The sequence below is a fragment of the Callithrix jacchus genome, chromosome 12 (genome assembly GCF_049354715.1).
Source record: "Callithrix jacchus isolate 240 chromosome 12, calJac240_pri, whole genome shotgun sequence".
In the NCBI taxonomy this organism is placed as follows: domain Eukaryota; kingdom Metazoa; phylum Chordata; class Mammalia; order Primates; family Cebidae; genus Callithrix; species Callithrix jacchus.
Window position 1 is genome coordinate 118351856 of NC_133513.1, and position 13526 is coordinate 118365381.

At 49.6% G+C, this 13526-nt stretch overlaps 1 protein-coding gene across 1 annotated transcript in view; it reads right to left on the minus strand.

Moving 5' to 3' along the window:
- The window catches only part of LOC144578774 (uncharacterized), a 122397-nt gene that overhangs the window by 1043 nt on the left and 107828 nt on the right, over window positions 1-13526 (minus strand). The gene's annotated exons all lie outside the window — the stretch shown is intronic.

Consider the following 13526-nt stretch of genomic DNA (forward strand, 5'->3'; position numbering starts at 1 on the left):
GTAAGGTCCAGATCACTAATTCTGTCCCCAGTATCTCAGCTTTTGTGTCACTGCACTGAAACTGTATTCTGTCCATCGATTAAAGGAGGCTTAATGAATCTTGGCCAGGTGCAGTGGCTCATGCCTGTAATCCCAGCACTTTGGGAGATTGCGGGGGGCAGATCACCGGAGGTGAGACTAGTCTGGCCAACATGGTGAAACTCCATCTCTAGTCTCAACTACTCGGGAGGCTGAGGCAGGATCATCATTTGAATCTGGGAAGTGGAGGCTGCAGTGAGTTGAGGTCACACCACTGCACTCCAGCCTGGCTACAGATCAAGACTCTGTCAAAAAAAAAAGGCTTGAAGAATCTCAGTTAGGAAACACAACATGTGAGACCCACTCTACTGTCTTCTGTATTGTTTTTATCAAGGAATACAATCAAATCAGTCTAATTTTAAGAACATCACAGCCACCATATATACACACACACAGAGAAAGTGGTTCTCAGTAATCTAGCCAAAAGAAAGAGGAGGGATGGGAGACAAAAGTGAGGCCCAAGAGGTGGAAATGAGGATGATGTACGGGCATCAGTTATGCAAAACGTTAAGAGTTACTTTATCAGAAGGTCGGACTGCAGGTCTACCAGGTTTCTGTAAGTTAATGGCTAATTTCCCAGCAACGAGCCTGAAACGGCATCCTAAAGATTCATGGCGATAATTATGCGATCTTCAATAAAAGAGCTAGGAAAAAGCACAATTTCCAATCACATAAATAATTAATGTAACATCCCAGAGATACCAACCCTTTCAAAGACTGGGAAGTTCCCCCAAAACATGGAATGACCATATACATCAGGCAGGAGATGAAGGCCATCTTAGAATGTATGGGGTGTTACCCTCGATCAGGTCCATGTGGACATACCTTAAACATTGGTTTTGCCAGTGCTGGCTTTTTTATTTTTGGGGAGACAGGGTCTGCTCCCTTCACGCAGGCTAGAATGCAGGGGCACCGCTCAGACTCTCTGTAGTCTCAACCTCCCAGCCTCAAGCAATCCTCCCACCTCAGCCTCCCTAATAGCTGGTACCACCAACATACCTGGCTAATTTTTGTATTTTTTGGAGAGATGGGGTTTTGCCATCTCTTGTATTCCTGTTGCCCAGGCTGGTCTCAAACTCCTGAGCTCAAGTGATCCACCCACGTCATCCTCCCAAAGTGCTGGGATTACAGGCATGAGGTCTGTGCCTGGCCAGTGCTGGGCTTTTTGAAAGGCAACCACACAAAAGAAGAGCCCGTAGCTGTAGACAACTTGAGAGTTACTGGAGGCGGGTGGGGAGGAGCAAAACCTGTCAATTTGAGCTTTTGTCCACCCCCGACCCACAAGTGGATCTAGGTGAGGCTGACCAGAGACGCTCAGGTCAGCACCTGTCACTCGCTCAGGCCCAAGCTCTGGCAGCCAAGCTGCTCTCTGACTCTTCCTTGACTCTAATGCAAAACCAAAATTCCACGTCAGCCGCATCATCCAAGGGGGGAACAGAATTAATTAGTTAATTTTTGTCAAGACTTCAGAGATGAAAAATGACAGCATTATAATCTGAGGCAAGACGGGTTTCAAACCCTCCTCCCCCAATCCCCGAGTGAGGCGTAATCATTCTTTTTGCTTTCCTTTGAATTTTAATTTGTATAATTAGATGGCTTCCTGAAAAATTGATAAGTAGAATTTCAATCATGCAATCAAAGGAAAGATCAGCCATCAGCTTCCACAAATGCGGCATTCTACTACTAAAAAGAAAAAAAAAAAAGGCTGACTCCCATGTATGGCTTTTTTTTTGGGGTGGGGGGTGGGGGGAGGGGTATCGCCCTCTGTTCTGTTCTGGGTGTGGGTTCGTTTTTGCACTGGCGAGTGGCACCCACTTGTGTTTAGGGATGCCTATCTTGGCTTCCAGAGGTCTGGGCAGTGACTATCCATTTGTGTAGCCTCCCCCTCCTCCCCCAATATTTCGTTTGCAACAAAAATGTATGAAATGTGACACTTTCCTCGTTAGCCCTCCCAAGAAGCAAGCTATTTACCAGGACTTAATTAACATAACCATCTTCCAATGACAGCCACAGGCCTTCCTTCCAGCTGAGCTGTGCACAGCCACCTCCGGCTGGTCTCCATGCGAAGCCAGCCAGCACCCCTGCTTTGACACCGGCTCTAGGCTCCTGGACATCCTCACAGCTCTCTTGGTGATGCCTGCTATGAACACCAGGCTCTGACTTTGATCTAAACTAGTCTCCACTCAGAAATCCATCTTTTTTTCCCCCATAAACAACAGACAATATAGGCACAAATAAGGAAGAAAAAAAGGAGGGAAAATGTGTTTCACTCTGCCACTTCTGCTGAAATCGTTCCTCAAACCATGCTAGTGGTGGGCTTGTGGGTGGAGATGGCGGTCTAGACCCTCCTTGTGGAATGACCTTGGATGGGCTGTTCTGGAGACTCAGGCTGCTTGTTTGTAGAACACGATGGAACTTTGATGTCCCAAGGTGGCAGTGAGGCCCGGCCAGAGAGAATGTGCACCGAAACACTTGGTGGGAGTCTGCAGGCCTCTGAGAGCGGCTCTTGCCTTTCCCAGCACCCACTTGCACACTAACCCGAGCAGGGAACAATCACTGCCCTCCGACTGAGGCTGGGAGGTAAACCTCTGTGAAGTCCAAGGTCGACAGGAAAGCCCTAGCTACTCAAAAAGGACGAACAGTGCCCTGAAGCCAAACCTCACAAGAAGAAACATTGCCTTCTCCCAAAACATAAGTATGGGAGTCACAGGCCAAACCCCAACCGAAGAGCAGAAACATTAACCTTAAATTTTATTTGCTTGCAGTGAGGGCTGTGATCTAGGCCTGAAACGTGTGGGGTCGGGCAATTCGGTGCATTTCCCAAGATGAATGAGGCTTGGGAAGACACTTGGTTCCCACAGAGGACGGGTGTGGAAGATCTGCTCTGTGGAGATGTCACTGAGAATGTGAGATTTCTGAAGAAACGAGAACAGAAAGGAAAAATGGCACATTTTACAACTCCTTGCTCGGGTATCAAGGGCAGGGGAAGGGGAGGGTTCCCCTCATCGAGCGCAGTCTAAAATCTGGGCGGATTAACTGTGCTCAACGATGTCCCCAGCTCCTCGCCGCCATCAGGAGGCTCTCCACCAAGCCGCCCTGAGGTTATACAGCACAAAAACCCAGTCCACCAACTCAGTTCTACAGACCCTCTGGATCTCTTGGTTCCGCTTCCCAAAAACCCAGTCCACCAACTCACTTCTACAGACCCTCTGGATCTCTTGGTTCCGCTTCCCAGTCTCCATCAAGATCAGGCAGCTGAAGGGACTGATAAAGTAGGTACATGTCTCTGACAGTGCCTTTCAAAATGAAAATTCTTCCAAATCTAGTTAAACATGATGATGGCTTTCAATTCCTTCACGGAAATCTACCTAGACATTCTGTTGTTAACGGCAGACCGGGTTTCACAATATGCTCCCAAATTCGTATCATCGTAGTTAAGCAGGTCCTGCCAAAGCTCCCTGAGTGCGTCCCTGGAGAACTCCGATTTCGTTGCTGAGCATGAGTGGGGCGTCGATTTCACGTTGGAGAGGTTGAGGGGATCCAGTGCAAGAAGAAAAGATTCCCCAAAACCCGACAGCAGCACCGGAGCACAAGGTCCTCCGCCCTTCTGAGCCTGGGATCCCAAAACGCACGACTCCCTTCCGGAACACTTGCTTCCCCGTGGCCTACAGGGCTTCTCGGTGCACCCACAGGCTCATCTAGGGGCCGGTGTGACCGCTGTGCCACAGCAAGGAGGCAGTACAGTCTAGGCCACAGCGGAACCGGGGCTTGCACACACAGCCCAGGGTCCTGCTGGGGCAGTGCTGTCGGCACAGCTGCAGATTCAGTTAACAGCGCCTTGAGAATGCCAGCCCCACAATGACATCTGCCCAGAAAACCCTCTGACTTTTCATCCAGAGTTAACAGAGCCACACACAGGTGCTCAGGCCCCCTCAAAACAGCACATTCCATAAGCTTCAGAAGCCAAACATGGTCAACAGGTGCCTTTCGTAATGAAATAGCTGGGTAGACTCTTCTGAACAGGTGATGAGCATTTTATGTTGTAAACTACACTTGAAAAAAACTACTGAAAACCAGAGAGAAGCAGGGTGCGGTGGCGTGCCCGTAGCCTCCCTCCTCGGAAGGCTGGGACAGGCGGCTCTCCTGAGGCTGTGGTGTGCCATGATCGCACCTGTGAATAAAGCCACTGCAGTCCAGCCTGGGCCACACGGCAGGACCCTGTCTCAGACTTAAAACAACAGCACAACCAGATAAACAAAATCAATATCGGAAAGATCAGTGGGTCAAAAAGCACTGGCCCAGCCTTTGATTAATGGCAACTGTAACACAACTAATAAAAAAATTACTAAGACTGTGCTTTACGGAAGGAAATGAAGCTTTTTGAGAAAATCGGGGTAGGAAATGAGCTTAATGGAGCCAATTTTCAGAATGGCTGCTATGGACCGAATGCTTGTGTACCCTCAAATTCTTCCATATTGAATGCTGAATTCGTGAATGTTGAAACCCTAATTCCCACAGTCATGTATTTGGATTCATGAGGCTCCGCCCTTGGGAACTGGATTGGTACCCAGTCCATAGTACCCAGCAGATGATCGCGCTGCCCCGTGCGAGGATACAGCCAGGAAGACTAAAGCCAGCAAGCAGGCCCTCGCCAGATCCTGGATCTGCCACAGCATTGGTTTTACATTTTGAGGCTCCAGAACTTTGAGAAATAAAGCCACTCTGTCTATGGTATTTTCCTTACAGCAGCCTGAACTAAGACAACAGCAGAAAGTGACTGCTGCTTCCTGATTATTTCTTCATTTTTGCAAATTTAGTTTTGTGTTTTTGGGTTTTTAAAAGGGTGTTTGGCTTTCTATACACGACCAACAAAATCGTGTACAGAAAAATCTCCCTCTCCAAGAGACCTCACATCCCATGTCCTTACAGGTAACCAGCAGGACCCTGTCTTGTCTTTACTTTTTTTTTTAAGACAGATTCTCACTTTGTTGCCCAGGAAGTCTTGGCTTACGGCAACCTCCACTTCCTGGGTTGAAGCGATTCTCCTGCCTCAGCCTCCCAAGTAGTTGGGATTACAGGTACACCCCAACAAGCCCTGCGAAGTTTTGTATTTTTAGTAGATACAAGGTTTCACCATGTTGGCCAGGCTGGTCCTGAACTCCTGACCTCAGGTGATCCACCTGCCTCAGCCTCCCAAAGTGCTGGGATTACAGGCGTGAGCCGCTGCGGCCAGCCACGACCCTTTCTAATATACACATTGAAGCTTCACTCTGGTTCCACCATCAAAGACTGGGGAGCTCGTCTTTCCCCAGGGAGCACCCAGCAGCCCAACCCCAGGGTGATATGGTCACACCCTGGTCACATGCCCTCCATCAGTTCCAAGGGCCCCACGCTCTAATTCCCCAGGGCTGATTCAAGGCAGGCAACCCACTTCCAGCATCCCAAGGCTCGGTATGCTACAGAAGCCATAGTGCTTGGGTTTTTAAAAACTGATACATGGCTTCCACGGTCTGTTACAGTGCACTCCCATCAACCACTGAAATATCTGTGCCAGAACAGATCATCATATGGAACCAACTGGATCAAGAAAACATAAAAAATACACTCGATTTAGGGCAGGCCAAATGCTGCTGTCAGTGTTTCAGAATTTGGATATGAGGCCCACTGTGGTGGCTCATGCCTGTACCCCTGGCACTCTGGGAGGCAAATCACATGAAGTCAGGAGTTAGAGACCAGCCTGGCCAAAATGGTGAAACCCCATCTCTACTGAAAATGCAAAAAATTAGCCAGGCGTGGTGGTGCACGCCTGTAATCCCAGCTACTGGGGAGGCTGAGGCAGGAGAATCGCTTGAATCTAGGAGGTAGAAGTTGTGGTCAGCCGAGATCCTGCCACTGCACTCCAGCCTGGGTGACAGAGACTGTCAGAAACATACACAGCAAGTCTCTGAGCATGTGGAGCCAGTGGCAGGAGAGGGCACACTACGAGGCTCTGGCTGCCACATAGAAGGGGGTGAGCACATCGAAAAACCCAACAAAGCCCAGCATCCTCCTGCTTTGGTTAAGCGTTGTCAGCACACGAAAATACATTTCCTGATGTTAAAAGCAAGACTCCAGAATTCTAAATATTTTCACTCACTAAAAGCTATAATCAAGAACAGAAGACTCAAGCAGAAAGAATTCGTGATTTTCCTAATTGGTTGTTTGATTTGTGTCATAATGGAAATTAAGTGTTGGTCTTTGTGTGCTAGAGAAAATGAATCGTTCCTGTGTCTAGGATTTTCACACATTTTAAAAGCACTTGTCTGTCTTCCAAATATGCCTTAAAAATAAACAGTATATTCGTTTTAATCGTAATGTGTTATTTAATAACAAAGGCTAAGCAAAAAAATAAAAAATAAAAAGGGATAAAAGCAAATAAACAAACTAAATGACACCTCCTATTCCTGTCTGCTTAGACGGAGGAGTCAGGAGCGCAGATTAATTCTTCCCCTTCCAATTTTCTAACTCTTTCCTACTCTGCCATGAAAATTGGATCTGGAGCTGAGAAGTCTGATTGAACAGAGGAAAAAAAATTAGTGATCTCAAATTCTACGCAGACAGAAGTGGTTCTGCCCTGACCCTAAAACACATCTTTTGTTGCAATACAGCGTGCAAGCAGTGGCTCCAGAATGTTTACAACTGAACGTCACACAGGTTCTCACGTCAGGCACGCAGAAGGGCACTGGGCCATGGTAAGTAAAGCCATTCGGGTGGGCACTGCTGTGCCCCAAAACTCATCGAGGGCAAAATCTGCAGTCTGTGATACAACTGAGTGCACACAATGCATTTGCTGTGTCGAGCGCTGTGTAAAAGCGCAGGGACTGATGGCCACTACGAGTTTTGAGCCTGAGGACTTGCAAAGGCAAGAGCCACCAGGCCACACTTCTTGGAGAGATATCTGGAGGTCTATGCTAACCCTATGCCAAACTTCATGAAATTTATTAGACTAGGTATCCAAGTATCAACTGTAATTATATTATAGAACTCTGTATATTGTATGTATCATCTATGATATAATAAATGATTACTGGGACAATTTTAAAGACTCCTGTCTTAGTACATGAAATGAGGGAAGATTTAATCCTCTTAAGGTAATTAATGTAGGTTACACTTAACACATATGAATTGCCCTTTTGTTTAAACATCAAATAAAGGCAATTATAGGAATTAGCTACTTATCAAACAAATTGCAATGATGAATATGAATTTGTAAAAAACCTTCAGGCTACATTTGTAAGATGTTTGCCTCTGGAATTTGCCATGGAGAGGCCTGGAATCCCCGACTGACTTTGTGGGGGCTCTACCGTGCTTAGGGGAACACAACTGGCCTCCTGAGATCCCCGCCCACACATCCCTTGACACTGGAGGGTCCAGAATTCTCGTATAAGGACAGGCTCTCTGCAGCCCCTGCTTGCTCTCAAAACCAATGGAAACCACCCATGTGGGCTGACCTGTTCCTGGGATCTGGCCCAGCCCAAGGCCTGGCATCCAGTGATGGGGTCCTCTGGCCGGCAGAGGGCACTGCACACCCTGCATGGCCTTCCAGAGGCTACAGAGTCAGCCTCATGGCCGTAAGGTCACCACCCTCATTTCTATCCCCACTTGGGCTCTACCAGCACCTGGAGAAAATAAGATCATCTGCCACCGGAAGGGATGGCCTGGGCCCACGGATGAGATGCTGCATTTCCCTGAAAATTCTGGATGTGAAAGACAGAAGGTCTCGCCCTTCCTGCAGCAGATGCTTAGTTCCTAGGAGCATGACACGCCAGGGAAAGGGAATGCAGGGCCAGCCCTGACCTGTTACGTATCTCTTGGGATGCCAGCGGGGGTCCCACATTCACAGCTGAGTGGCTTGAGGTACAGGCTTCGGGTCCCTGACCCAAGGGAGCCAGGGGCCGCCCTAGAAAATGTTTTTTTTTCCATTATGCCCAGTGATATCAAGCAGTCACCGAGCTAAAAAATGGAAGCAACCTGGTAGAGGCGGAACATACACAGAGAGGAAGGTGCTAGGGAGGGGCTGGCTAGGCTGGGTGGCTCCGCAAAGGCCCTCAGGCTTTCCAGGACAAATGACAGCTTCTGGGGCACTATGCACACCTGATCAACAGGTGACTGCTCAGTTTCACTCAACACCAGGATCAGTTTGCCGGCAGACAAGCATGATCTCAAAATAGACATTTTTCCCCCGGTAGACACTAATTTAGAAAGGAAACTAGGGAAAGGGGCATTTTTTCCAACCTGCCTCAGGAATTGATTCTGGTTAGATTGCACATTAATGTGCTCTCTCGCCTCAATTTGCCCACGTGACACAACACACACAGACACATGCACGCCTATCTTTCACCAAGTTCTAAGAGGCTGACCACCTCTTCTCCACACTGGCTGGGCACCTGACAGTCTCTGGCTGGAGAGAAATGGGAGGAGCTGGTGTAGCCCACTAATGCCCCGCTTTGGGAGACACATGTGCCTAATTCAGCCCGGCCTTCACACGGCACTTTTTTACCATCCACAGCTGTCATGGCAGCAGGACCCCACTGGATGACACAGCCTCTGCTTGGCCTGACTTGGCAGGGGTTACGTTTGGACAGACCCCACACACCTGCAGATCCTGGGGAGTCCCCACCTGAGCTCCAGTGCCACCTCCCCCAGGCAGCCTCCAGGATGTGCCTCTCCACCTTCTCTTCATGGTTCTGATGTCACAAACACCTCAGAAGATGGCTCTAAATAATACTTAGTAGGACTTGCTTTCACTGCCTGCACGATGTTCCTCTGTACAACCCACTTCAGTGTGGAACAAGCAGCAAGGAACGTGGGCTACCTGGTGGCCCAGGAGACATGGAGACCTGCAGGCACAGTCCAAGATGGTGGAAAGGGGATTTCAGGCTGGACTGGAGAGGTAACTTATCAATGCAAACACTGGCTGCGGCTTCCAAGTGTCCCGAGAGATTATCTCCAAAACAAGCATGAGCAGCTCCCTCCAAAGGGGCCCAGCCTTCCACGTTCCATGCCAGTCGGGTCACACAGTCAAACCAAATCAAGACTCTTGAGCCACCCGGCTTCAACTCTTCTGACCGGCCTGACTCAACCAGGCCAGTGTGGCTGCTGCCCCATTGCACAGCTCAGCTCCCAAAATCCCATGTCTGAAGGGCCCAGCCTTTGGGACAGCAGGAGTCGGGGCATGTAATGAAATAAAAGTGTTCCAGGCACCCGGATGGTTCACCCTTCATTTAAAGTAAGGTGTCAGTCACACAAATGTCAGCATGCAGGAGAGCCAACTCGGACCTTGGGAGTGGAGGAATATGTCTGCTTTATGAGGGCAGACGCTCTACGCCTAGGTCCTTACAAATACCAAATTTCAGAATGTGTCTCTATCACCAAAAGCCCCTCTGCAGTGCCATGGGGGACCGGTACCCTGTCTCCTGACAGAGGTTTGTGAGGTGATATGTGGAACTCAGACATCCCTAACTCCAGAAAGTCTCTAGATTCAAGGGCACCACTTCCCAGACCTTATCTTTTCATCCTGAGTCAAAAAAAGAAAAATCTTAATCCTATACATGGCTACTTCACAACATGAAATAAAACAGCTCAAAGCTTCTCCCTTTGCCTAACATGGTTTTCACGGCATGCGGAGGACAGCAGCGTAATGGAAACCCGGAGGGACGAAGGCTTCGTTTTGTATCCACGACTGCACCCAAAGGGAGGGCGGGCGCCTCGCAGAGTCTGATGGGGAGGAGCAGCGTGGGACACTCCTGTGTCACACAAATTCATCTTTGCCTATCAAATGTCGGGAAGAGAAAGGGCGGGGGTGGGGCCGAAAAGAGCTCTTTTGTTTTTCTGTGGTGGGGCCTCGCTGGGGATGAGCTGTCTTCTTGAATTATTTCACCTGTTTCCGTGGCTTCCAGTCCTGGTGTCCAAGTCTCTGAGGGGTACACCACCCCGTTTTAATATTCGGCACAGCTCGGAACGGTCTGCGCTGTGGCTAACACACAAGTTGAAGGAAAAGAGGTTGCTGGGGAGAGGAGCAGGCAAGGCTCCTGATGAGAATCTTCTAGAGAACCTGACACCCTGACATAAGGAACTGCAGTCCTCACCGGCCTCCTACACCCAAATCCTCTACAGCGGGGAGACATCTGGAGGAGGAGGGTGGATGGTGCCATGAATCCAATCACCTGCGTAGAGAATGACAGCTCACTGTGTGCTACCAATCAGGGATCCTAATTTTACATGAAATCCTACTAGAGAATTCTTTTTCTATTTTGAGACGGAGCCTTGCTCCGTTGCCCAGGCTGGAGTGCAGTGGCACGATCTCGGCTCGCTGCAACCTCTGCCTGCTGGGTTCAAGCCACTGTCCTGCCTCAGCCTCCTGAGTAGCTGGGACTATAGGCATGTGCCACCACGCCTGGCTAATTTTTTTGTATTTTTATTAGTAGAGACCGGGTTTCGCCATCCTGGTCAGGCTGGTCTCGAACTCCTGACCTCATGATCCGCCCGCCAAAGACTCCCAAAGTGCTGGGATTACAGACGTGAGACACCACGCCTAGCTATTGGAGAATTCTTGACAAGGTGATGGCCATTTAGAACTCTGCTCTGAGACATTTTATGGGGATGCTGTACATGTTAGAGCCCAAGCCACACAAATAAACGGAAGAAGGTTCCAAGGACTCAGGATACGTGGATCCCTAGTTTACGTTCCCACCCCAGACACCACGAGAAAATGGTACATGAAGACACTGAGGGAAAGCACAGTCCCTGAAGGCCCACTCATCATGTACTTCCTGCCTTAGCCAGCTGAGCCTGAACACCTATGGTCTCGATGTCAATTAAGTCCCCAAAGCAATTAAAATACCTTTTCAAGCCAGGTGTGGTGGCCCACGCCTGTAATCTCAGAACTTTGGGAGGCAGAGGTGAGTGGATCACTTGAGGCCAGGAGTCGAGACGAGCCTGGCCAACATGGTGAAACCCCATCTCTACTAAAAATATATAAATTAGCTAGGCGTGGTGGCAGGCAACCACAATCCCAACTACTCGGGAGGCTGAGACAGAACTGTTTGATCCCAGGGGACAGAGGTTGCAGTGATCTGAGATTGCCATTCATACAGCTTTGGGACAGCCACGTGTGTCTCCACATTTCCCAAGTTCAGGGGAAATTAAAAAAAAAAAAAAGAAAAAAGAAAAAACAACAACTTTTCTGATTACAAAAGCCTTCTCTCAGGTCCATTTCTCAAATTCTTCCCCCAGAGTTAAGTTCATGAACAAGATCATGCAGCCGTGGACCCCAAATGTACCTATTTCTTCAAAATACAGAGTTTTAAGAGTGTGAAAGGCTTATTGGAAGAAGAAGAAAACCACCACAGAACTTTCAAGATGATTCCAGCATGGATCCATGGGGCCACAAAAGCCAAGGCGGACCCTCAGGGTGGGGAGCACTCCCCCAGGTTTCCGGGGTACAACTGGGGGCTAATCTCTGGAGGGCCGGGGCTCCCTCACCTCCAGAAAGAACCAGTGCCTCGTCAGCACTGAGGACATGAGGAGCAAGAGGAGCCCACTGAAAATGACCCGCCACTCTATCCTTCCAGTGACAACTTTACTCACTGCCACAGGGAGAACAAGAGGACACAAAGGCAGGTCTTTTGCAGTCCAGCCTCCCACACATCAGGTGGCTGCAGCCCCTCTGTCCTCTCCAGGTCACCCCAGAGGTTGTCTCGGGGAGGGCACCCCGGGAGGAGTGGCTCCTCGGCTCAGCCTGCTCCACTCCCAAGGCCCTTGGGAAGTCAACAGGCTCCAGCTCAGGAGAGGCAGAGAAGGGGTGAAAGGTCTGGGGTTAGACCCTCTGGGCTTCAGGGACAGCACCTCAGACGATGCTGGGGAGAATATCTCAGACACGCTCCTGAAGATGGAAGGGGAGTTCTCCACCCAGAGCCGGAGGTGTAGACAGGTCTGAAGATCTGGGAAAAGAAGAAGGGAAATGGGAACTTCACCGGGGAAAGGAGAGGCGTCGCACAGTTCCAAAGGGCAGGGCACTGGCCACAGACTGACCTTCACGCCCAGCTGCACAAGAAACCAGTGACCCAGCAGAGGATCAGATTCTACACAGGGACCCTCACTGCAGATGCACAAACAGCATCTCAGCGACCTCTCCAGCTCCTCCAGGACTCTGGAAACTCCGAAGCCTGATAGCTCTGCATAGCCACCCCCCAGTGACAAACGTGTGCCCACCAAACAGTAGAGGGCCATGGAAGATTTTTCTGAATCACTGCCCCTTCCCACAGGCCCACTGAGAGCTTTCCAAGCTGACCATGATCCTCTCTCCCTGCCTGCCTGGAGCAGACCCATCTGTACAGTGGAAGCCAGAAAAATAATCAATCCCATGGCCCCCAGGGACCCCCAACCTTTTGGAATTCATGTCCTTGTATAAACTCTGCTTCTAATATGTAGTATAGGCAGGGGAGGGGATGTCACTTCTGAGATCAGGTTAAAAGAGACTCGGCTACCAGCGTGGGCATTTCCCTCCCTCCCAGAGGCCAGCTGCCCTAAGGAGAGGCCCACGGAGCAGGGAACTGAGGCCTTCAGTCTCAATAGCCCATGAGAAGCCAGGCCTTCAGATGAGACCATGACCCCGCTGACGTCCTGCGTGCAACATCGCAAGGGCCCTAGCAGGAGGCACCCAGCTAAGCTGTGCAGGTTCCCGTCCCACAGGAAGTACGAGACAATCAAGTTTTGTTGTTTCAAGCCCGTCCGTTCTGAGGTAATTTGTCACAGAGCAATAGATAGATATAACCCTTTCCACAACCTATCCACGGTCACTGACACGTGGTACAGTTCAACAGAAAAGGTAAAAACAGTCACACATGTGTAATGCATGGCAGCAGGTGTATGCTACCTACAGGACAGAGAACACTGACAAAAATCAGCCGAAGCCCTGTAAATCCTCGGCTGCCCGGGCTGGCATGAGGTCTGCGATGCATCCACTTCTCTAAACTCCTGGGGCAAACGCTGTGCTCCTCACATCAGCAACGTGCACAGGCCGAACCCACAGAGAGGCTGCTGTTGTTTTCACTTACCCCAGATGCTTAAAATAAATTCCAGGGCTCTGCTCAACATGCAGAGTTAACTCAGGCACCCTGGGGTCTCCACTCTGACTCACACACACCCATAAATCTGGGGAACATTAAAAAGATCTAACGGAGTCTGGGCCCCACATTAAAAATGCAGTCTCCTGGACCCCCTCTGAATGGTAATTCACTGGGTAAACAGACCTTCCTGCTTTCTTATTCTAAGAAGTGGTCCTTGAGCTGCAGCTGTGATTAAGTCTGAGCTCTCAGTTAGAGAAAAAGAGCATGTAGGTAAATATGAAGGGCAGTCTGCACAGAGGTTCAGGGCACAAACTCAGCCGCTCCTGAGACGGGGAACGC